Source organism: Scyliorhinus torazame, chromosome 12 (genome assembly GCF_047496885.1).
Source record: "Scyliorhinus torazame isolate Kashiwa2021f chromosome 12, sScyTor2.1, whole genome shotgun sequence".
Classification (NCBI taxonomy): domain Eukaryota; kingdom Metazoa; phylum Chordata; class Chondrichthyes; order Carcharhiniformes; family Scyliorhinidae; genus Scyliorhinus; species Scyliorhinus torazame.
Genome location: NC_092718.1, coordinates 56,213,249 through 56,239,320, shown reverse-complemented (window position 1 = coordinate 56,239,320; position 26,072 = coordinate 56,213,249). Strand labels below are relative to the sequence as shown.

The 26,072-nt window shown below is 47.3% G+C and overlaps 1 protein-coding gene across 7 annotated transcripts in view; it reads right to left on the bottom strand.

Moving 5' to 3' along the window:
• LOC140386412 (E3 ubiquitin-protein ligase MARCHF3) overlaps positions 1-16,049 on the bottom strand; it is a 48,510-nt gene extending 32,461 nt beyond the window's left edge. For 2 of the 7 annotated variants that reach the window (XM_072468736.1, XM_072468732.1), the window contains exons 1-2: positions 15,465-15,641; positions 296-384 (exon numbers count right to left, since the gene is read on the bottom strand). The gene's annotated coding sequence lies outside the window, so the exon portion shown is untranslated. The other 5 variants (XM_072468734.1, XM_072468735.1, XM_072468733.1 and 2 more) reach the window with 5 other exon arrangements.
• Between the last annotated feature and the right edge of the window lie 10,023 nt (positions 16,050-26,072).

The following is a 26,072-nucleotide window of genomic DNA, read 5'->3' as shown; positions in this document are numbered from 1 at the left end:
TACCGTCTGAATACTGCTCCTTAAATCTAGTTGATTAGCATGGGTGTGAGACATTAATAATAGGTGGAACAGACCAACATTCCCCCCCTGAAACTTGATATTGCACCCAAGGCAATTTAAATTTCTTGCTGGTCTACATTGTACAACACTGTGCATAATGGCACTCGCGTAACGTAGCAGCAAATATTTAATGTACGCTATGCTTAGCTATCTATATAACAATCACTATGACTCGAGAATCCGTTCATTGATTCATAATATTGTTTGCTAGATGGCGTCAATTTGAGAATCTTACCTTTGGCTGAATTTCCTTTGTCCAATAAACGTTGATAATTTATTGGGGGGAAAAATGGCAGTTGTGTGCTATCTCAAATGGCACATCACCTGTAGGGCCCCAAAACAATTATTATTACATTAGTCTATTTAAAGTATACAGTAATCTGTTTTTTAAGTTGGTGTGCAATAGTTTTCTTTATTCCCCATATCTATGTAAATGGTAATCAACACTGATTCTGAGCTCAAATTCCAACGTGACAAGTTGTTAAATTTCATACAAGAGAGGATCTAACTGTCACCCCTTGACATTCAATGGCATTACCATTGCTCAATCCCCCACAATCAACATCCGGGGGGGGTTACCATTGATCAGAAACTGAACTAGACTAGCCATAATAATACTGTGGCTACCAGGGCAGGTCAAAGGCTAGGAATGCTATGGCGAGTAACTCACCTCCTGACCCCCAAAGCTTGTCCATAATCTACAAGGCACAAGTAAGGGGTGTAATGGAATACTCTCCACTTGCCTACATGTGTGCAACTCCAACAACACTCAAAAAACTTGACACCATCCAGGACAAAGCAACTTGCTTGATTGCTCCTCCTTCCACAAACATTCAAACCCTCCACCACCAACGAACAGTGGCAGCCTTGTGTACCATCTATAAGATGCACTGCAGTAACTCACCAAGGTTCCTTAGACAACACCTTCCAATCCTACGACCACTACCATCTAGAAGGACAAGAGCAGCAGATACCTGGGAACCCCACCACCTGGAGGTTCCCCTCCAAGTCACTCACCACCCCGACTTGGAAATATATCACCAGGGCAGCATCCTGGAACTCTGTCCCTAATAGCACAGTAGGTGTACCTACACCTCAAGGACTGCAGTGGTTCAAGAAGGCAACTCACCACCACCTTCTGAAGAAGGTCCACTAGGGATGGGCAATAAATGCTGGCCTAACCAGTGACACTCACATCCCGTAAATTAATAAAACAAATACAATAAATCTGGTCATCTAGTGACATTGGAACCTTCCGAATTGTTCCAAAAATTCAACTAATTTGCAAAAGTCCTCCAGAAAGCCTGGCATGGTGCCTCATCTGGCGTACATGTGACTTTTTAACATTTTATTTGTTCACAGGATGTGGGCTTAGCTGGGTGTGGTACCTGGGTGGCAGTGTGTGCTGTGAGGAAGATGTAAAGAGGCTGCAGAGTGACTTGGGTAGGCTGGCTGAGTGGGCAAAAACTTGGCAAATGCAATGTAATGTGGGTAAATGTGAGGTTATCCACTTTGGTGGCAAAAACAGGAAGGCAGATTATTATCTGAATGGTGACAGTTTAGGAAAAAGGGAAGTGCAATGAGACCTGGGTGACATGGTGGAACAGTCGCTGAAGGTTGGCATGCAGGTAGAGCAGGTGGTGAGTAAAGCTAATGGCATGCTGGCCTTCATAGTGAGAGGACTTTAGTATAAAAAAAGAATGGCTTTCTGCAGTTATACAGGGCCTTGGTGAGGCCACACCTTGAGTAGTGTGTGCAGTTTTGGTCTCCTAATTTGAGGAAGGACATCCTTGCTATTGAGGGTGTCCAGCGAAGGTTCACCAGACTAATTCCCAGATGGCAAGACTGACATATGAAGAAAGACTGGATCAACTGGGCTTGTACTCACTGGAGTTTAGAAGAATGAGAGGGGATCTCATAGAAAGATATAAAATTCTGATGGGACTGGACAGGCTAGAATGTTCCCGATGTTGAGGATGTCCAGAACTAGGGGGTCACAGCATAAAAATAAGGGGTACGCCATTCAGGACTGAGGTGAGAAAGAATTTCTTCTCTCACGAGTGTTGTGAACTCTCTTTCACAGAAACCTGCTGGGGCCGAGGGAGCTGGACGTAGCCCTTGCGGCTAAATGGATTAAGTGGTATGAAAGTGGGAGTGGGATCTTGAATTTGCATGATCAGCCATGATCATATTGAATGATAGTGCAGGCTTGAAGGGCCGAATGGCCTACTCTTGCACCTATTTTTCTATGTTTGTCAGCAGCATTTATTACCCGTCCCTAATTTCCCTTGAGAAGTTGGTTGTGAGCTGCCTTCTTGAACCGCGGTGGTCCCTGTAGTGTAGGTACACCCACAGTGCTGTTAGGAAGGGAGCTCTAGATTTTTGACCCAGCAGCATTAAAGGAACGGCAATATATTTCCAAGTCAGCATGGTGTGTGGCTTGGAGGGGAACTTGCGGGTGATGGTCTTTCCACGCATTGCGACCCATGTCCTGCTAGATAGTAAGAGGCTGGGGTTTGGAAGGTGCTGTCTAAGGAGCCTTGGTGAGTTGCTGCAGGGTATCCGGTAGATGGTATACACAGCTGCTACTGTTCACCAGTGGTGGCGTGAGTGGATATTGTGTCAGTGGGTTGTTTTGTCGTGGATGCTGTCAAGCTTCTTGAATGTTGCTGGAGCTGTACTCATCCAGGCGAGTGGAGACTATTTCACTGCACTCCTGACTTGTCCCTTCTAGGTGGTGGGCAGGCTTTGGAGGATCAGGTAATGAGTTACTTGCCTCCAAATTCTCAGACCCTAACCTGCTCTTGTTGCCATAGTATTTATATGGCTAGTCCAGTTCAGTTTCTGGTCAATGATAACCCCCCAGAATGTTGATAGTGAAGTAATCTGTGATGCTAATGCCATTGAATATCATAGGGAGATGGTTAGATTCTCTCTTGTTGGAGATGGTCATTTTCTGGCACTTGATGGCACGAATGTTACTTGCTACTCATCAGCACAAGCTTGAATTTTGTCCAGGTCTTGCAGCATTTGGACACAGACACTGATTCAGTATCTAAGCAGTCATGAATGATGCTGAACATTTGTACAATCATGAGCGAGCATCCCCATTTCTGACTTTATAGTGGGGGAAAGGTAATTAATGAAGCAGCTGAAGATGGTTGGGCCTAGGACACGAACTTGAGGAACTCTTGTCACATCTCCAGACCCACAGCACGTGGCTAATCCTTAACGCTCTCTAAAGTGGTCTTTTTAGTTTGAAAACAATTAAAAACTGAATGACCAAATTCACTTTCTCAGGTCAACTAGGTGCAGATAATAAATTTGCCCTTGACACGATCACCCATATCCCGAGAACAAATTCTTTTTTTCATTAACCACCAACATGTCACAGCTGAATAATAAAAAAATCTGGATAATATCTAATTTGGAAATTTTTCTAATTAATTTCCATTAAAGTATTTTTTAAACAGCTTGTGCGTTTGAGGGTGTGTGTGAATATGTGCAAGTGTGTACGGACATGAATGTTTGCAAGCGTTCGAGTAGTGTGTGTGAGTGCCTGTCTGTACAAATGTGTGTTTGTGTGTGAGAGTGATGATGAGAGAGTGTGTGTGTGTGTTTGTAGGATGGGTGTGTGAATATGTGCGTGTGCAAGTGTAAGTATTTTCAATGTGCGTTTGTATATGTGTGTATGTGATAAGTGTGTGAGAGACAATAAATGATAGTGTTTTCTAATTGAACAAATCGTCTTAGCTTTCTTTTCTCGATCTATAAATTTCCAAAAGCAGACAGAACAAATGGGGAAATTTCATATTGGACAAAGAAGCAGGCAGCAGCAGCAACCCTCTGTTACACATGCTACCCAACACCCCGTCCATTGCTTTCACTCGAAACATCAGACGCCAGTCCACTGCTCCACCACTGCTCATTTTCAGCTGAGGTATTTTTTACAGCCTGGTGTTTTCTTTCTTTGCAGATTTTCCTGTGTTTTATTTAGTCTTATATGTAATTTTTTTTTAACTGGCTTGCTATCCACAGCTCATATTAATGGGCACCGGAGCACTCCTTGCTGATTTTTTTGCACCTGGGCAGAATCCATGGCCAGAATTCTACGTTGCCAAGGCAGGCATGTGCTCGACCTCAAAGTGTGTACAGTCATTTGAGAAGATGTCGGGCACATGTCCCGACGTCATCAAGTGATGCACTATCAATTACGACGAGACGAGAGTAGAGAGTAATCGAGGTTTTATTAAGCAGAGATGTGTTGCCTCCTACAGCTGCTGCCGAAATGGCTGCCGCTCGGTGAGCACACACATTTATACTCCGCCTACTGGCCGGAGCCAGCAGGCAGGGATCTATCCCCGTACCTGTAGTACAGGAGCCTTACCGTATTACTTCTCATATACGTCATATATACAAACAGTGGTGACTACCACATCAAGCCCTCGTGCAATAGTGTGGTCAGTGGGCATGTGTGGGAGACAGAAGCCGACGATGAAGGAGCAAATTTAAATTAAACAGCAATTGACTGGGACTTTACGCTGCCTGTCTGCCTTTACGGATGGGGCGGTGGGTTGATGATTGTTTAAGCCTTTACGTTTAAGCTGCAACCTCAATCCAGGGCAGGATGTAAGGCCAGAGCTCAAATTCAATTAACAAATGTGTCTGGGGATTGAGGTCTGTGTACGATTGTGCTGCCAAGACACTCGTGGCAGTTTTCCGCTCATATATATTATAAAAACAGGTCCACAGCTCATTCAGACAGATCTGCAGCTGCTCCCTGAAGAAGCACAGTGCAAATGCCAGTCCACAAATTCCCTTTTCGTGGTGCCCATCATCCCTGGCAGCACTCAACCTTTCACACAGTGCGTTTCACACTGGATGGTCGTTAACTGGCCAGGCAGCGTAATATCCCATTTTTTCTGTGACCGTCACCTGTCAGCAATCACAATTTGTATCTTTTCTCTGATCGGGTACACGGTGGAACAGTGGTTAGCAATGCTGCCTCGCAGCACCAGGGACCCAGGTTCGATTCCGACCTCGGGTGACTGTCTGTGTGGAATTGTACATTCTCCCTGTGTGAGCATGGGTTTCCTCCGGGTGCTCCAGTCCAAAGATGTGCAAGTTAGGTGGATTGGCCATGCTAAATTGCCCCTTAGGGTGGGGTTGCAGGAATAGGACAGAAAATTGGGCCTAAGTAGGGTGGTCTTTTGAAGGTTTGGTGCAGATCTGATGGGCTGAATGGCCTCCTTCTGCACTGTAGGGATTCTATGATACTTCTATGCTGTGCTGCATTAGCAACAAAATAACTTTACATTGTGTGATTTCATAGAATTTCATAGAATTTACAGAGCAGAAGGAGGCCATTCGGCCCATCGAGTCTGCACCGGCTCTTGGAAAGAGCACCCTACCCAAGGTCAACACCGCCACCCTATCCCTATAACCCAGTAACCCCACCCAACACTAAGGGCAATTTTGGACACTAAGGGCAATTTGTCATGGCCAATCCACCTAACCTGCACATCTTTGGACTGTGGGAGGAAACCGGAGCACCCGGAGGAAACCCACGCACACACGGGGAGGATGTGCAGACTCCGCACAGACAGTGACCAAAGCCGGAATCGAACCTGGGACCCTGGAGCTGTGAAGCAATTGTGCTATCCACAAGGCTACCGTGCTGCAGTAATTGTTTGATTTTGTTTTATGCTTTCAGTAATTATTTAGGGTTTTAATACGCTTTATTTGTCTTTTTGTTGTCCGAGGAATTAGAGAGTGGTGTTGCATTGTTTGAATAAATAGTTAATTTTAGCAGCAAGAACAAACAGGCCAAGGACTTCCGGTGACGGTGGGCGGGAGGCAGCCGCGCGTTGGAGGGCTCCCGTTCGGGAACGACATTATCGGGGGTTAACGCTCGGTCCTAGGGCCAACGAAGGCAGTAAAAGTCGGGAGACAGCACAGAGGAGGAGAACGTCGAAGACCAGCAAAAGAACGGCCGTGAAAAAAGCGGCTGAAAGTCCGTCGGGGAGTGGAAAGGTCACCGCGGGGTCAGTAAAGAAAATGGAGGCTGGAGCACCAGGGGAGGCCGCAGTGCTTACGGCTGAAGGAATAACTAAGGTGATGGCTGCGGAATTCAAAAGGCAGTTTGCGAAATGCATGGAGACGGTGAGGAAGGAGATGAGGGAGGTTTTGAGTGCGCTGGTGGAGGAGGCGATTTCCACGGTGATGATGGCGGTGGCGAGCGCAGTGGCGGAGGTGCGAGAGCAAGGGGAGGCACTGAAGGAAGTGGAGGAGACGTTATTGCAGCACGGTGATCAACTTACCTCGATGGGGAAGGAGATGCGGAAGGTGATGGACATTAACAAGGATCTGCGAGGAAAAATGGAAGACCTGGAAAACAGATCCAGGCGTCGGAATTTGATGATTGTGGGGCTGCCCGAAGGAGTTGAAGGACCGAAGCCGACTGAGTATTGTGCCACGATGCTGGCAAATCTATTGGGGGAGGGGGAGGATCCCTCCTGATATGAACTGGATCGGGCTCATCGGTCGTGGAGGCCTGTACCAAAGGCGAGTGAGCCGCCAAGGGCAGTGACTCTGTGCTTCCGTAGGTACAGTGTGAAGGAGAAGGTCCTGAGCTGGGCCAAGCAGAAGCGGGTGGTGCAGTGGGCTGGAGCTGGTATACGTGTATACCAGGACTTTACGGTGGAGGTGGCGAGGAGGCGGGCTGCCTTTAACCGGGTGAAGAGGGCACTGTACATTAGCAAGGTGCAGTGCGGCATTGTATATCCAGCGAAGCTGAGGGTGACTTATAAGCTCAGGGACTTTTATTTTGGAACGGCGGAAGCAGCGGAGGAGTTTGCGAAGGCAGAAGGACTGTGGCAGAACTGACAAATTGAGGAATGGCCATGTGCCGATGTAACCTCATGACTGTATTTTCTTCTTTTTTGTTTCACTGTGTGCGGGTGTAGGGGCTAAAGGAGCCAATGTTGTATATATTTGGACAAGGGAAGGGATGGGACTTTCACTCAAAATGAGGGCTCTTTGGGGTGTAGGTGGATATGCGGGGTGTGTGTGCTAAAAGGGGATCTCTGGGCTTTCCTAGGGCCGGGCAAGGGGGAAAGGGACCTGGGCGGGGGCCTCCACGCTGGCCGGTTTAAGCCGGCCAGTGAACAGGAGTGAGGTGGGGGGAGGGGCTGCGGCCATCGGAGCCTGGCAGAACAGGGTCCGAGTGGTCTAGCCGGGGTGGAAAGTTGGGGTGAAGGAACCGAGGTTGGGAGGAGGAGTTTTACAAGAGGCAGTGGACGGGAGGAGCTGGAGACTTTGGGGGGGTGGGGGGGGGGGGGGGTACAACACTTAGGTATCATGTACGGTACTCTTTCAGAGGCTGGATGGCATTGAGTGTAGGGGGGGGAGGGGGGAGTGGACTCTATAGGTCAATGGTGACCATGGGCGGTCCCGAACTCCTTTTTCTTTTTCTCCTTTGTTTTTTGTTTCCACCGTGGGAGGGTTCGGTTTATTGGATGCATATATTGACAGGTGGGCCGTTGTTTGTGGTGGTGGGAGGATGGGATCATTGGTATTGTTAAGGGGATTGATTTTGCATTTGTTACCATTTACTGTTTGTGGGTGAGGTGTAAATTTTTGAAGGAAAATGTGAAAATGTAGAATTAAAAAATATTTTTTTTACAAAAGAACAAACAGGCCATACCTGCTCAGTCATTCATTTAGACGACGGCTGATCTTCTACACCTAGGACATCTCCTGTCCTATCCCATATCCCTTATTTTCCTTAGTGCTCTGAAATATGTTGCATGCTCTGGGGCAATTAGGTTCCACCTTCTAACTCTACTGGGTCTGAAAAGTCCTTGGTCTTGATCGTGGCTCTGATCTTTCAACAACTTGGGAGAATACACTAATAATAAATGATGGGCCAGACTCTCCGTCGGCCGACACCAGAATCGGGAAACACGGTTGGACGGAAAATTCGATGTCAGCTAAAAATCGAGGCGGCGCCAGGCGTCAAACGGAATGCCATTCACCTGTCCCTCGACAGCGGCGTGAATGAGTTCTACTCCGCATGCTGGTGTGGACATGCTGTGTCTCTGCCTGTGCTCATAGGAACATAGAACATAGGAATTAGGAGCAGAAGTCGGCAATTCAGCCCCTCGAGCCTGCTCTGCCATTCAATCAGATCATGGCTGATCTCTTCCTGGTCTCAAATCCCATCCCTATCTAAACCCCATATCCCTTTCATCTGTTTTTTTAAATATCAGAAATGTACCTATCCCTTCTTGAAACCATTTAATGACTCAGACTCCACCGCACTGTGGGCCAGCGAGTTCCACAAATTCACCATCCTCTGCGGGAAGTAGTGCCTCCTCATCTCAGCTTTAAATTTACCCTCTCGCAACCTATATCTGTGATCTATCATTCCAGATTGCCCCAAAAGGGGGAACATTTGGCCTATGTTTATTTTATTAATCCCTTTTAGTATTCTATATACCTCAATCAGATCTCCTCTCATCCTTCTAAACTCCAGCTAGCATACGTCCAAATTGTTTAATCTCTCCTCATACATCAACCTTTTCATCCCTGGAATCAATTTGCTGATCCTCCTCTGAGCTGCCTCCAATGTCACCACATCCTTCCTCAAGTAAGGGGACCAAAACTGGACTCAATACTCCAGATGTGGTCTCACCAACACCCTATACAATTGCAACAACACTTCTCTACTTTTATACTCAATGGATTTACTATAGAATTCCTACAGTCACAATAAATGCTAAACACTAATATTCCATTTGCTCCTGACATTTAACCTCTTTTGTACACCTGTCATCCCAACATTCACATGACCATCTGGTCTACAAGAACAACTAGGGATGAGCAATAAATGCTGGCCTTGCCAATAAAGCCCGAGAATGATTTTTCTTTAAAAACATTTATGTATCTCAACCCTGAAATAACTGTTCAAGTTATGTTATTAGAAACGATTTGTGTTTCTGCAGAAGTCTCTCAATATTCAGCTTGTAACTTTATTCCAGTGTGGTACATTCAGACCCAATCATGGTGACAAACATTACAAACGTATGCTGCAAGGTATGCATTCAAGGTTAACATTTATTAATGGATTAGGCTGAAGGCAAGACCTGTGAGTTTCTGTGCATAGACACAGTAGTCACAAAATCCAACAAATCTGCTGATTTGTCAGACTTCCAGGTGTAAAAGCCAAGTTTCCATACGCAATACCACGAGGGGCAGCACGGTAGCATGGTGATTAGCACAATTGCTTCACAGCTCCAGGGTCCCAGGTTCAATTCCTGGCTTGGGTCACTGTCTGTGTGGAGTCTGCACGTTCTTCCCGTGTGTGCGTGGGTTTCCTCCGGGTGCTCCGGTTTCCTCCCACAGTCCAAAGATGTGCAGGTTAGGTGGATTGGCCATGCTAAATTGCCCTTAGTGTTGGATGGGGTTACTGGGTTATGGGGATAGGGTGGAGGTGTGGGCTTCGGTAGGGTGCTCTTTCAAAGAGCCGGTGCAGACTCGATGGGCCGAATGGCCTCCTTCTGCACTGTAAATTCTATGATATTCTATGAAATAACTGGATTTCGCAATCATAATCTAGGGTCCTGAAATGGGCATAATCCAAATTATCCTGTTCAATAATTTACAAAGCACATGGAAGTTAAACTAAGGCTGTGTGGTACGATGGCACAGTGGTTAGTTAGCACTGCTGCCTCACAGCTCCAGGGACCCAGATTCAATTCTGGCCTTGGGTGACTGTGTGAAATTTTCACTTTCTCACCGTGTGTGCGTGAGTTTCCTCCGAGTCCACAGATTTCCTCCCACAGTCCAAAGGTGGATTAGTTGTGCTAAATCGCCCCTTAGTGCCCAAAAATGTGTAGGTTAGGTGAGGGTATGGGGTTAGGGGGATAGGGCAGGGGAATGGGCCTCGGTAGGGTGCTCTTTCAGAGGGTCAGTGCAGACTCAATGGGGCGAAGGCCTACTTCTTGACTGTAGGAATTCTATAGTAAATCCATTGGAAAGTAGAGTGGCCATAATCCCAGATGACCATAGGCTGTTTTTCCCTTTGAGGGGGAGAGTTGACTGGTGGTGGTTTAACCTCAGAGTCTCCATACCTCACTTGAGAAAGTGAAGCCATTATAATAATCTATAATCTTTATTATTGTCACAAGTAGGCAATGACATTGCTGTGAAAATCCCTTAGTCGCCACACTCTGGTGCCTATTCGGGTGTGTCATGATATGCAAACATGCAGCTAATGAACACATAGAATAGGTGTGATGAATGATATCTGGATACATATGTACCTTTAATAGTAGGCCCCTTTAAGACCGGGTTTGGAACCCTGGGGGGCTCTGCCCCCAGGAAGCTGTATATAAGGTTACGTTCAGTAGGCAGCGTGCAGTGAGCACACTTCTCGGCAGCTGTCTGGTTTTCTGGTTATTAAAGCCTTTGTATTATCAAACTCATCTCCTGAGTCGTAATTGAGGGTATCTCAATTTAATAACCAGACTACATCATGATGGACAGCGGTCTAAGGCCGGAGAAGCTCAATTTGGACGCTCGGTCGCCGGAAGCCACTGACATTTTTTAATACTGGCTCCGGTTATCTGAATTCCTCAGAGACTGAAGTTGACGGACCTCGCAAGCTGAGCTTACTACATGCCCGGGTGGGCCATCGACTATCCTCCGTGATCAATAAAGCTACGACGTACGAAACGGCGGTCGAAATCATATAGAAGCGCTTCGTAAAGCCGATAAACGAGGTACACGCCAGACATTTGCTCTCGACGTGCCGCCAGCGCTCCGGGGAAACGCTAGATTAATATTTGGAGAGACTCACCGCGCTCGCCAGGAACTGCGACCATAAAGAGGTGATGGCAGAAGTCCACATGAACTTACATATTCGTGATGCTTTCGTGTCCGGTATCCGATCCACATACATCCGACAGCGGCTCCTAGAAGACGGAGCGAAGGACCTCCAAGGCACGGTAACGCTTGCCTCTTCCCTGGAAGCGGCCCACCATAATCTCCGCACATACTCCGCGGACTTTGCGAATCCCTCTCGATCCCCTCCAGACTCGGCCACGCTTCAGGCCTGCGCCGCGCGGCGACCTGCTCACACCGGGGACCCCCAATGCTATTTCTGTGGGCAAGGCCAGCACTCACGCCAGCGTTGCCCGGCCCGCTCCGCTATCTGCGGCGAATGCGGAAAGAAGGGGCACTTCGCGAAGGTCTGCTTGGCTGGGCCCAAAGGCCAGAAACAAAAGTCTCATCGGGCCCAAAAATCGAACTCCCGGGACCACAGGCCCCGCAACACGGCCAGACATGCCTACTTCCGACGCGTCATCGGCCTCGTGCGAGTCATGGGGCGGCCATCTTCAAAACCCAAAACGTGCGACCGACGGCGGCGGCCATTTTGCGAGTCCGATTCAACCAAGGATTCTGACTGCCCACAACTAGGAGCGATCACGCTCGATCAATCTCGGCCGAAGCACCTGCGAAACTCAATGATGCAGGTTCAAATCAACGGCCGCGACACCCCCTGCCTTTTTGACTCCGGGAGCACGGAGAGTTCTATCCATCCAGACATGGTAAGATGCTGCTCCCTGCCCACCTATCCCGACTCCCAAACTATCGCCCTCACATCTGGGTCCAAATCACGGGGTATTGGTCGGAAACCTCGCTATCCAAGGCGCCAAATACGCCCGTTTTAAACTTTATGTCCTCCCTCACCTCTGCGCCCCCCCTGCTGCTCAGTCTGGACTTTCAGTGCAGCCACCGAAGCCTGACCCTGAAGTTCGGCGGAACCCTGCCCCCGCTCACGTATGTAGCCTGGCGACACTCAAGGTTGCACCCCCCCCTCTTCACGATCTCACCCACGACTGTAAGCCCGTCGTGACCAGGAGTCGGCGGTACAGTGCCCAAGACATGACTTTCATCAAGTCAGAGGTTCAGCGGCTACTAAAAGGGGTCATAGAGGCTAGCAACAGCCCTTGGAGGGCACAAATACTGGTAGTCCGCTCCGGGGAAAAACAACGTATGGTGGTGGACTATAGCCAGACCATAAACCGCTTTACGCAACTCAATGCGCAACTCAACTTTACGCAACTCAACACTTCCCCGCATAGCAGAAATGGTGAACCAAATCGCCCTGTATCGAGTATTCTCCACGGCCGGTCGACTGATCATCAACTCCCTATCCGCCCAGAGGACCGCCCCTATACAGCCTTCGAAGCAGCCGGTCGGCTCTTCCACTTCCTCAGGGACCCTTTCGGGGTCACAAAACGGAGTCTCAGTTTTCAAAAGGGCAATGGATCAAATGGTGGACCAGTACGGCTTCCAGGCTACATACCTGTACTTGGACAACGTCACCATCTGCGGCCATGACCAGCAGGACCATGACGAAAACCTGAGGAAGTTCCTCCAGACTGCCCGGGCCCTCAATCTGACATACAATAAAGAGAAATGCGTGTTCCACACAACCCGGCTAGCCATCCTCGGCTACGCCGTGGAAAACGGGGTCCTAGGGCCAGACCCCGACCGCATGCGCCCCCTTAAGGAACTTCCCCTCCCCCGTAGCCTCAAGGAACTCAACCGGTGCATGGGGCTCGTTTCCTATTATGCCCAGTGGGTCCCCAGATATGCGGACAAAGCCCGTCCACTCATTAGACCACGGTTTTTCCCCCTGACGGCTGAGGCTCAGTCGGCGTTCAGTTGTATCAAGGCCAATATCATCAAGGCCGCCATGCACGCGGTGGACGAAACCATTCCCTTCCAGGTAGAAGGCGACGCATCAGACATCGCCCTGGTTGCTACCCTCAACCAGGCGGGCACACCAGTAGCGTTCTTCTCCCGAACCCTCACCGCCTCGGAAATTCGACACTCTGCAGTCGAGAAGGAGGCACAAGCCACAGTGGAGGCTGTGCGGCACTGCAGGCACTACCTAGCCGGTAGGAGGTTCGCCCTCGTCACCGACCAACGGTCAGTCGCCTTTATGTTCGATAACGCACAACGGTGCAAAATAAAGAATGATAAAATTCTGAGGTGGAGGATCGAACTCTCCACCTGCACGTCCGATATTACATATCGTCCGGGGAAGCTCAACGAGTCCCCAGATGCCCTGTCCCGCGGCACGTGCACCAACGCGCAGAAAGACCGTCTGCGGGCCATCCACGATGACCTCTGCCACCCGGGGGTCACCCTGCTTGCCCATGTCATCAAGTCCCGCAACCTACCTTACTCCACCGAGGAGGTCAGGCCATGACCAAGGCTTGCCAGATCTGTGCGGAGTGCAAACCGCACTTCTATCGACCAGACAAGGCTCGCCTGGTGAAGGCTCCTGGGCACTTTGAGCGAGTAAGCGTGGACTTCAAAGGGTCCCTCCCGTCCACCAACCACAACACCTACATCCTGACTGTCATCGACAAATTCTCCCGCTTCCCATTCGCTGTCCCCTGCCCCGATATGACCTCGGCCTCCGTAATCAAGGCACTGCACAGCATCTTCAGCCTGTTTGGTTTCCCCGCTTATATCCACAGCGACTGGGGTACATCGTTCATGAGCCATGAGCTCCGTCAGTGTCTGCTCAACAAGGGCAACGCCTCGAGCAGAACGACCAGCTATAACCCACGGGCAGGTGGAGAGGGAGAACTCAACAGTTTGGAAGGCTGTTCTTCTAGCCCTACGGTCAAGAAGTCTCCCAATCGCTCGCTGGCAGGAGGTCTTACCCGATGCACTACACTCCATTAGGTCGCTCCTCTGTACGGCCACGAACGAGACCCCTCACAACCGTTTGTTTGTCTTCCCCAGGAAGTTCACCTCTGGGGTCTCGCTTCCACGTTGGCTGATGACTCCGGGACCAGTTCTACTCCAGAGGCACGTGAGGAGCCATAAGACAGATCCACTGGTCGAGAGGGTCCAACTATTACACGCAAACCTTCAATACGCCTACGTCGAGCACACCGACGGCAGGCAGGACACCGTTTCCCTGCGAGACCTGGCACCCGCTGGCTCGCCCACCGACGCCCCCCCCTTCCACCGACGCTCCCCTCCCCGCACCAGCGGTCAACTCTGACAGCGCCCCTCCCCATAGCGACCCCCTCCCCCCAGCCGGCGCCGGCACCAATCACCCTAGTCACCCGGATACCCCCCCTGCTCCAACGCGGGCAAAGGCTCAGACAACCGTGCTCCTGGATATACCACCACCGAGGATGACCGTATCCACCGGAGCTGAGAAGGTCGACACGGGCAATCAGACCACCCAAAAGACTAAACTTGTAATTCCACTTCACCCCCGACGGACTATGCGTTTTTTAAAAAAGGGGTGAATGTGATGGATGATATCTGTATACATATGTACCTTTAATGCGTGGGCCCCTTTAACACCGAGTTTGGAACCCTGGGGGACTCTGCCTCTGGCTCCGCCCCCAGGAAGCTGTATATAAGGTTACGTTCAGTAGGCAGCGTGCAGTGAGCACACTTCTCGGCAGCTGTCTGGTTTTCTGGTTATCAAAACCTTTGTATTATCAAAACTCCTCTCCTGAGTCTAAATTGAGGGCATCGCAATAGGACATGACTAATGAGCAGTCAGGACACTCAGGGGTGGTATCTCACTATAAAAGGGATGAGGCACTCACACCCCGCCTCTTTCCACAGACCAACATCTAGAGTGAGACAGGGTGTATCCTCAGCATCTCACCCCAGCACGTGGCTTAGAGCAAGGCTGGTTCAGTTAGACTGAGTTACATTTAGATTAGCAGAGAGTCGAACTCATTGAGAACTGTGCTAATAGTTCAATAAAACACATTGAACTCGCTTCAAAGTCTGGAGCATCATTTACTCAAAACTGCATCAAGTGGCAGCTTGTGTTATTCCAAATTACATAACACAACAGGGTACACTCGGGGAGAATTCAGAATATCCACTTCACCTAACAAGCACGTCTTTTGGGACTTGTGGGAGGAAACCGGAGCACCCGGAGGAAACCCACGCAGAATGTGTAGACTGCACAGACAGGGACCCAAGAGGGAATCGAACCTGGGACCCTGGCGCTGAGAAGCAACAGTGCTAACCACTGTGTTACAGGCCAATCCAAATGGTTTGAAGAAGAATGTTGCCCACATTAAACGATTGGACAATACAAACACGACATATGGCGTCATAATAATTAATTTTTTAAAAAAATACACATGAACAAAAGCACGCTATTGAAAAAAACAAGATTTTTTTTTCACAACACGCTTCATAAAATGCACGAGCGAACGATGCAATGAAAACCACCAACTTGAAGTGAAAACGACGCTCAGATTCTGACGCCAATTTTACCTCATGAAAAGTTTCGGTGACCGAATGCCATTCGCTTGTTAACGTCAACTTTAACCAACCTGGGGACACGGGTCTTGTAAAATCACTTCGATGTGGCGACGTGCGGTTTTGTTTTCACCCACAGCAACTGGTAACAAATACACCTCTCGATGGATTCCCAAGGCGAGTGTCTGAAACAGGAGGATGATGATGATGATGCTCGTTGTTAAATAAAAACTTGTCCAACATCTTTATCTCTCGCACACAAACAAAATGACAGTTAACTGTAACTTTCCCAGCCATTGCCACCCCCGCCCCTCACGCACAATTTACAGATCGAATCCGATCCAACAGCCTAAGCCAACACTGGTTAATAATTCACTTGATGTGCCGAAGCAAAATAACAGGCAAGAAAATCAACACAACTAGAAAAGGTTCAAATTCCCAGGGCCGCTTCAATACATTTTGACCGACACATGTTTAAAAAAAAAATAAACCTGTTTGCAACAATGTATCCAGCAATTAATCCCGAGTACAGACAGAAAGCCCAGTGAAGATAAAAACTAGGTCAGGATAATCACCAGTTGCCTGTTTGACGTGTGTGTGGTTATCACAGTCCAGGCTTGCTTAGTGCGCACGTTGTGTTGTAAACGTGCAGCTTAAACGGGAGGAGGCTGGTGTGAACTCTCCCCGCTTCAGGCTATAATTCCTTTTGCTGCGGACTATCACCGGTAGATTCCCAGTCATTCACATTAATATTTAGTTCGGTGGACGCTGCGCCTATATTTGATGACCCTCCCCAGTATAAATATAGTCTGTATCATGCACTGTACTGACTCAACAATTTAATTTACATGACGCCTAGATTGAACAAGCGTGATAAACAGTTTCGTTTGTTTAGCGCCTGGATTGAACAGACGCTATAAACAACATTTATGTAGCATCCAGCTTCAACAAACTCTACAAGCAACACTTATAGCGCCCAGTTTGAACAAGCGCTATAAACAACATTTATGTAACGCCCCAGCTTGAATAAGCACTGTAAACAACATTTATGTAGCGCCCAGCTTGAACAAGCACTGTAAACAACATTTACAGTAGCTGCAACAGCACCAGGGGCTCGTTTAGCACAGGGCTAAATTTTGAAAGTAGGCCAGCAGCACAGTTCAATTCCCATACCAGCCTCCCCGAACAGGCGCCGGAATGTGGCGACTAGGGGCATTTCACAGTAACTTCATTTGAAGCCTACTTGTGACAATAAGCGATTTTCATTTTCATTTCTTTATGTAGTGCCCAGCTTGAACAAGCGCGATAAACAACATTTATGTAGTGCCCAGCTTGAACAAGCGCCCCGAACAGGTGCCGGAATGTGGTGACTAGGGGCTTTTTACAGTAACTTCATTGCAGTGTTAATATAAGCCTCCTTGTGACAATAAAGATGTTTAAAAACTACATTTTTGCAGTGCCCGGCTTGAACAAGTGTTATAAACAACATTTATGTAGCGCCCAGCTTGAACAAGCGTTATAAACAACATTTATGTAGTGCCCAGCTTGAATAAGCGCTATAAACAACATTTATGTAGTGCCCAGCTTGAATAAGCGCTATAAACAACATTTATGTAGTGCCCAGTTTGAACAAGCGCTATAATCAACATTTATGTAGTGCCCAGTTTGAACACCCGCTATAAACAACATTTATGTAACGCCCAACTTGAACAAACACTGTAAACAACATTTATGTAGCATCTGGTTGAACAAGTGTGATAAACAACATTTAGTAGCGCCCAGCTTGAACAAGCGCTATAAGCAACATTTATTAGCGCCCAGCTTGAACAAGCGCTATAAACAACATTTATGTAGTGTCCAGTTTGAACAAGCGCTTTAATGTTTGGAAAACAAAGATAGTGTTAAAGGATTTATATCTGTATTGGTAAACATTAGAAATAAGGCATAGTTTTAAGTGGGTTTAATTTAAGTTTCTGTGCCTGGAAGGGTAAAACCTAGAGTTAGAGTCATGCTGGACAAACGTTTGCATGTATGCAGGTTGGCTGGGTCCCAACTGTGTTTTCGTTTCTATTGTGCTTAGAGAGGGCTACAACCAGCAGTAGTTGCTTAGCAACCGGGACCTTGTAAGGCAGAGAAGCTTTTAAGTTTTAGTTTAGCCAATTTGATTGCAGTTGGAAACAGGATCTCGCGGAGTGAACATCTCTCAACTCTGCCAGAAGAAAGGCTGGACAGGACAGGAACTGCAAAGCGGCAGCGTTCCTAAAGTATAAGTTACAGTCCAGATAACCAGGGAATTGGGACAAAAATAACATTTAAGACACCTGAAGTTGAGAGAACAGAGACCAAGGTTTTGTTCAGAAGAATTCAGGGAAGAATAAACAAAACGTTCTTCGCTAAAGAGACAATCACAGTAACTAGAATTAAAGTGGGACAGCAGACTTCAGAGGTAGATGATGCCATTTTAATACAGTCTGGGAATTGAGAGTTAAAGCAATTGTGAGCAGTTTACACAGCAGACAATACAAAAAAATCCTAAAGGAGTTGGTGTAAAATACTAGACTGGATTCACTGTTAAAGGTGGAGAGGGGGGGGCAGGGGGCAGCACGGTGCCGCAGTGGTTCGCGCTGCTGTCTCACAGCACCGAAGACCCGGGTCTGATCCTGGCCCCGGGTCACTGTCCATGTGGAGTTTGCACATTCTCCCTGTGTCTGTGTGGGTCTCATCCCCACAACCCAAAACGATGTGCAGGGTGGGTGAATTGACCACACTAAATTGCCCCTTCATTGTAAAAAAGCATTGCGTACTTTACATTTATTGAAATTTTTTTAAAAAGTGGAGCAGAAGCTTTGTGCAAACGTGTCATTTAGAAAACCTGGTCTGGATTTTGAAATGCAAACCACTAAGAGAAAGCATTATTATGAGAGAAGATTTTAAAGAGTGTTTTTGGGAGTGGAGTTTGGAAACTCTCACATGACAATCACCTGGGGTGATTCCAAGGAGATATCCACAAACATTCACTTGGGATTCAGAGTGGAGAGTGTATTTGCCCACAATCATCTTGTGTGCTTAAAAGCAACTTTGCGCTAATGAGACCATTGTAGATTAAGATGCACTTTGTAATCTGTGTTAATCCTAAAACCTGAGTGTACTTGTTAAACGAAGGGGCGAGTTAAGATGTTTTGTATGATAATCCAATTTTTTCATGTTTAATTTTTTTTTAAATTGGTTTTGAAACTAATTAGTGATCCTGTGACTCTGTTCCTTCAGTTTTATAAAACAAAATAAAGTTACAGGCTGAAATCTCCATCATCAGGATCCTCCGCTTCACCGGCAGTCCACTCGCACCCATGGATTTCCCAACGGAGTAGAGGTGCCTTGTCACAGTCACTGAATCATATCTTACAGCTAACAGCACAGACTAATTCATCACCATCCCTGGGTATGTCCTTCCCACCGGTATTACAGAACCAATAGAGGTGGCGGCACATTGGTGTACAGTTCAAAAAGGGCAGAATAGGAGTCCTAAACATTTAATTCCAGAACCCATAAAGCTTCATGGCATCAGGTCAAACATGGGCAAAGAGACCACCTGTTGATTAATCTACCATAGTTCGTCAGCTGAATTAATTAGTGCTGCTCCATGTTTAATACCACTTGGAAGAAACACTGAGGGTGGAAAGAACATAAGACCATAAGACCAAAAGACATAGGAGCGGAAGTAAGGCCATTCGGCCCATCAAGTCCACTCCACCATTCAATCATGGCTGATTTCAACTCCATTTACCCGCTCTCTCTCCATAGCCCTTAATTCCTCGAGAAATCAAGAATTTATCAACTTCTGTCTTAAAGACACTCAACGTCCCGGCCTCCACCGCCCTCTGTGGCAATGAATTCCACAGACCCACCACTCTCTGGTTGAAGAAATTTCTCCTCATCTCTGTTCTAAAGTGACACCCTTTTATTCTAAGGCTGTGCCCCCGGGTCCTAGTCTCCCCTGCTAATGGAAACAACTTCCCTACGTCCACCCTATCTAAGCCATTCATTATCTTGTAAGTTTCTATTAGATCTCCCCTCAACCTCCTAAACTCCAATGAATATAATCCCAGGATCCTCAGACGTTCATCGTATGTTAGGCCTACCATTCCTGGGATCGTCCGTGTGAATCTCCGCTGGACCCACTCCAGTGCCAGTATGTCCTTCCTGAGGTGTGGGGCCCAAAATTGCTCACAGTATTCTAAATGGGGCCTAACTAATGCTTTATAAAGCTTCAGAAGTACATCCCTGCTTTTATATTCCAAGCCTCTTGAGATAAATGAAAACATTGCATTTGCTTTCTTAATTACGGACTCAACCTGCAAGTTTACCTTTAGAGAATCCTGGACTAGGACTCCCAAGACAATGTCCTCTGGATGGGGAAACTTCAATGTCCATCACCAAGAGTGACTCCATAACACTACTACTGTCCAATCTGGCTGCATTCTGAAGGACATAACTGTCAGACTGGGCAGTGGAAGGCAGTGGAAGAACCAACGAGAGGGAAAACAATCTACCTAACCTCATCTTCACCAATCTACCTGTCACAGCTGCGCCTGGCAATGACAGTGTTGGTAGGAGTGACCCACAGCACAATCTTTTTTGGAGACTATGCCCTGTCTTCACACTGTACCCTGAATCATGTTGTGTGGCATTACCACTGTGCTACATGGGAGGCCCAGACAGATCTAGCAGCTCAGAACTGGGTAACCATGAGGCACTGAGGGCCATCAGACAGGGAAGAAATGCAGCCAACCACAATCTCTTGGCCTGATGGCCTGGCATAACCCTCACAGTACCATTATCGTCAAGTTGGGGCCTTTCTGGTTCAGTGAAGAATGTAAAGAGCATGGCAGGACCAACACTAGGCATACTGAAAAATGAGGCGGCAGATTGGTGATACTAGGACTGGCAGCATAATGATAGACAGAGCTATGTAGAATCATAGAATCATAGAAGTTTACAGCATGGAAACAGGCCCTTCGGCCCAACCAGTCCATGCCACCCAGTTTTTACCATTAAGCTATGTGATCCCTTAACCAGATCAGATCAAAGCTCTGCAGTGTGTGAATGCTGGTGGACAATTCCATCTCTAACTCCTCGGAGGTTCTCACTAGCACAGCTGGCAGTCAGCCTTCAGTCAAATCGATTCACTCCAGAAACAAAAAATGGTTGTGTTTATGAAGGCCCATTATCCCAGCCCCAGGACATCACTGCAGGAGATTCAGGGCCAATGTGTTAGGTCCGATTATCTTCAGCTTCCTCATTAATGACCTTCCCTCCATTGTAAGCCAGAAGTGGGGATGATTTCTGATCATTGCATAGTGTTCATTCAGAGCTTCTCAGATGCTGAAGCAGTCTGTGCCCACGTGAGGTATGATCTGGACCACATTCAGGTTTGGGCTGACAAATGACAAGTAACATTTGCACCACACAATTGCCTGGCACGACCATCACCAACAAGATAGAATCATCTCCCCTTGACAATTCACTGGCATTACTATCACTAAATCCCAAATCATCAACATCCTGGGTGTTTACCATTAGCCAGAAACTGGGCCAGCCACATAAATACTGTGGCAAGTAGGTATTCTGTGATGAGTAACTCACCTCCTGACTCCTTTAACATTAGCTTCTGGACTGGCACTGCATCAATATAGTTCAGTGAGAGCGGGTATTATGGATGAACAGGATTTGATGCAAATTAGGGTGTGGGCAACAGTGTTTTCGCTGAGCCCAAATTTACAGAGGCTACAAGATGGGAAATCATTGGAATTCTGTAGTTGTGTCTGAGAGGCAAGAAAAGCATGGATGAGAGTTCAAGCAGCAGATGAAATAAGGCCCAGTGGAAGGAGGAATGTTAGGAGGTGGAAGTAGGACGTTCTGTGTGATAGAGTGGACATGTGGTTAGGAAATGAGCTTACGGCTACGTAGAATGCCAAGGTTGCGACCAGGTATCTTAGAATTGAACCAAGTGAGGGCAGTCTCATTAGGATGGTGTGTTCAACCCTATCAAAGACAGCAAACAGGTCGAGGAAGATGAGGAGGAATAATTCACCAGTGTCACAGTCACATTGGATGCCATTTGTGACTTTGACATATGCTGTTTCAATGCTATGGCAGGGGTGGAAACCTGGTTGGTGGGGTTCAAACATGACCTCAGATTCTGGGGTCAAACAGAACAAAATAACTTGCTTTCATCTGGCACCTTTCACATTCTCAGCATTTTCAAAACTGCTTCACAGCCAATGAATTGCTTTCAAGGTTGTCAAGACAACTGCGGCAGCCAATTACGCACAGCAGGATCCCACAGAGCAGACCAAAATGACCATTGTTTTGGCAGTGTTGGTTGAGGGATTAATATTGGCGTGTAGCAGGGGAACCCATCAGCTCTTCCTCACTGAATGCTGTGGGACTTTTCTATCCACTAGTTTAAGTGCAGGAGGCCTCCATTTAACATGTTGTCTGAAAGGTGGCACCTCCAGCAGTGCAGCACTCCCTCAGTATTGCACTGAAGCGTTAGCTTAGATTTTGTGCTCCAACCCTGATGTGGAGTTTGAACCCACGAGTGATCTGATTCAGAGGTGAGTGTGTTTCCCAATGGGATAACTGTCATATATTGAAAATGGATTAAACCTGCTCCTTATACTCCATATTTTTTTCATATAAAAAGTGTAAATACATGAGGTTTTGAATAAGTGGAAATTAGAAATATAACTGAATTTGTAAACTTTTAGAGTAGATCTTCTGATCACCTGAATGAGGATTGTCTCCCTTAGTCGAGTGTTTTCCCTCCATGTCGGTTGATAGGTCTAATGTTGCCATAGTACCCATCCGATGATGTCATAGATATGCGAGTTCTATGTCACTAACAGTCCACTTGCCCTTTCACAACGTCTACTACCTTTTCATTGTTCAACGTGCTCACAACACAATGATAACAGATTTTCAACATTTCGTAGATGGTAAATGGATGTTCATGTCAGACGTTCCACCCTAGGGTTCATTTGGTAGTTTTGAGCTATGAGAGCCGTTCGTTAGATTGCATCACTCCTTTTGTTATTACTTCCCCATAATCTCCATAATGAACCATATATTTTTACAACACAGATTATTTATTTTTCCTATCCTGTCCCTGCTAGTTCTTTCTTGGTGAAGTCCAAACGTAATCCCATTGCCCTCATTTTTTTCATAAGTTTGTGTCTTCCTGTACTTCAAATGTTTATCCAACATATTCCCCCAAACGATGGTCCTTGTCTCATATATTTGATAGGGAGTCAAGGCCAAACAGCAATATTTCCCTGTGGTAGAGACTGAAGAGCTGGAATATATAAAACTAGGACACCACAATGCCACTACTGTCAGTAGGGTGTGATCACATTCATAGGTAAATAGGTTAATGTAAGAATTTCAAACGGCGAAGAAATTGGCACAAAAATGGAATGTAAAAGTGACAATAGAAAACCTTTTTGTGCATAATACATGTACATAATACGTGTATGGAGATAATAGCTATTATACCAGCATGGTGCTGTTGCTTAGGTCAGTTTATAACGATAACTTTTAATACATAGAAAATGACAACAAAATTGAAAAATACTTTAGAAAGTAATTTTCTATTTGCCTACAGCAACATTGTGGCAGTTGACATTACAAAACTGAATGCAAAATGTTTACATAATAATTTGCTTGACACATGTTGACCACAGATTGTGACACCAGGACGTTTGCATCATTTGCAAGGTCTTTAATCGCATATGTTCTCATGTCCAGTTCCAGCATGCCCTATTCTAAACTTCAAGCCGCTTTTTATATTTAAAAAATGGGCACAAATGGTGGGAAAATGCTCAAGGTTGACCTTACATCTTTTATGGGTTGAAACCACTCCCCTGACTCAAGGGGGAACAAAGTGAACATTCTAGACTGACGTGAATGTGCTTTGTGCGCTACAACGCCCTTTCCTGAAACCAATCCAAAAAGGTAAATTCAAGTTGAATGGGTCATTCAGAAACAAAAGGCAGGTCTCCCGGTAGCGGGGCGGGCAAGCCATGTAAAATGCCGTTGATTCAGCGGGAGTGGAAGATTCCCCTGGCAGACTATTCCTAGCCGCCTCTGCCACTGAAAAACATGCATGTGAGAGGTGGCTGGAAAATCCTTCCCAAAATACTGACTGTCTCAAGCTGCCAAGGTGTTAAAGCTCAACACAGAATGTTGGAATCAACTTGAACACACCATTATTTGAGTGAAAGTAAGATCAACTGGCTGGGCTGACAGTTGAGAGCCTAATCTTAGTCGAGAAAAGGGGAGGTTGTGGGAGGCAATTCAGACTGAGCTGACTGGCAGTAGCCTGTTGTTTTAATGTGAGGCTTGGATGATCTTCCGGTTCCACATTGAGGTAAGTATTTTTTTAAAACTTACTTTTAAAGTGCCAGGTGTTAGGCTGTATGCAGCCAAATACCAGACCTGGATACCTGCTGTGTTCAGGGTAAACACATTTCTGATTTGGGTCCTAAACCAGGCAATATTTTTGGAGTATGTTCAAGGAGTCCAATTCCTTCTTCATTCGGGGGTGGGACACAGAGATGCTATAGCATTTGAATTGTTTCTGTCGCTATCCCAATATGGAAGGTTGGCCCCTCTGAACTGGATTTTTCACCATTAATACAGATTCAGTCATGCCTAATTGGTAATCAATACTAAGCACCGTTAAGTCAAACCCAAAACCGTGCCATGCAGAACCAAGCTTCCTGTATTGGGTTGCTTGTTCATACAATGATATGCAGAATTCTCCTGCTTCTCACTTTTGTTAATGATACTGAGACCTGTGACTGGTTGTTGAAGATAAAACAAATGAATATCATTCAAACAGGTCGGCATTAAATAATTAGAAACATCAAAGAATGACAAATAGGTTTCAATATAGACATCGAGGTAACGATAGGTATTTAATGAGGGTACATCAAACATAGAGGAGGTCTTGTGGGGCAGTGCAGTGTCCCTGCCTCTGAGTCAGAGTCCCGCCCCAGGACTTGATGACCAAGGAAGATGCATTCCTAATGGGGCCAAACAGGTTGAGTGTCAATCTGCAAATCCTTTCAACACATCAATGGCTGGCGGTAAGATCGGAGAGACTCTTGGTCAGCCGTGCTTGATGCAGCGTGGCACTCCTCAAGCTGTTGGCCTCTGGTGACAGACCAGCGACCTGTTACAGGAAAAACCTTGTTGTGGGAACAGATGAAAGTTTGCCTTAAGCGCCACCAGATGCGGGGAAGGAAATTACATTAAACATACAACTGGAGTGAAAGGATCTCCATTAGAAAAAGCTGCAAACTGAAAAGGGTTGGAATGAAAGAGAAAATGCTGGAAAATCTCAGCAGGTCTGGCAGCATCTGCAAGGAGAGAAAAGAGCTCACGCTTCGAGTCCGATGACACCCGGTCAAAGCTCGTGAAAATTTATGAAAAGGGTTGGGCATGAGTGTGGTAAACCACTGTTGAACCTGTATTAGGTGATATAAGGTAGGACCTGTACTACAGGTTCGCCGGTAGTCCCTGCCTGCTGGCTCCGCCCAGTAGGTGGAGTATAAATATGCGTGTCCTCCATTCAGCAGCCATTTTGCCAGCTGCTGTGGGAGGCCAAACATCTTAGAGCAATAAAGCCTCAGTTGCATCCAAGTCTAGTCTTTTGTTCAATTGATCGTGCATCAATTTATTGTTCTGAGAGTTTCTAAAAGATGGACCTCCGAATCAAACCAGATCGCCTGCAGCTCGATCTGCAATCAAGCGACGCAACAAGGACTTTAATCACTGGCTAGCTTGCTTCGAGGCGTACATCAACTCAGCGACCACCCCTGTTCCGGAGGCTCTGAAGATACAGATCCTGTACTCAAGGTTGAGCTCCAACATGTTTCCGCTGATCCAGGACGCCCCGAACTACGCCGACGCCATGGCGCTTCTCAAAGAAAACTATGCACAGAAAACGAACACGCTCTTCGCCAGGCACGTACTCGCCACTCGCTCTCAACTCCCTGGTGAGTCCATAGAAGACTCCTGGCGGGCCCTAATCCCACTCGTTCGGGACTGTGACTGTCGGGCCATTGCGGCCACTGAACATTCCAACTTTCTTATGCGGGACGTGTTCGTAACAGGGATTGGGTCGGACCTCATAAGCCAAAGACTGTTAGAAGGGGGCACGCTCGACCTAGCTGAAACAAAGAAGCTAGCGCTCTCATGACAGTTGCCTCACGTAACATTCAGGCCTACCAGACCAGCTGCGCGGCCCACCCCTCCTACCCCTCGTGGACCCCACAGACGGCCGTCCCAGCGGGGGACTTACCCAGCCAGTACGCCTGCGCCACATGCCAGCCCGCACACCCAGGTGGTCCCCGATGTTACTTCTGCGGCCAGCAGAATCACCCTCGCCAATGCTGCCCGGCCTGCGATGCCCTTTGCAAGGCTTGCGGCAAAAAGGGGCACTTCGCCGCAGTGTGCCAGGCCCGTGCAGTCGCCGCTATCGCCCCCACCCCCCTAGCCTACACACAATGGGCGCCGCCATCTTCATCTCCCCGGACCACGCGCGACCAATGGGTGCCGCCATCTTCTCCCCCTCAGTCCACCTGTGGCCCATGGGCGCTGCCATCTTGTCCAACCCC